We start from the raw sequence: 317 nt of genomic DNA on the forward strand, positions 1-317 counted from the left end.
CTGGTGGCTGGCTCGTCAAGAGAGCCAGAGTGGCAAGGCCCACTTCCCAGTAGAGAGACCAATGCTCACATTCTTTGATCCAGATGCTAACACTTTTTAATAGGAAATAAAATTCTCATGTGAATTTTATGGGGTATGTCGGGACCCCCACTTCTCCCTGGAACAGACCACATCCACCCTCGGTCAGGGCCTCCCCGCAGGACTGAGGAGCTCACGCGGCCCCAGGTGAGCACTGCTGGGGGCCGCCCAGCACAGGCACATACATCTCCGGGGCTTACACATTTTTTCTTTAAAAGAAGGACATTCTTGTTTTCGCC

This window comes from Muntiacus reevesi, chromosome 18, assembly GCF_963930625.1.
Source record: "Muntiacus reevesi chromosome 18, mMunRee1.1, whole genome shotgun sequence".
NCBI lineage: Eukaryota > Metazoa > Chordata > Mammalia > Artiodactyla > Cervidae > Muntiacus > Muntiacus reevesi.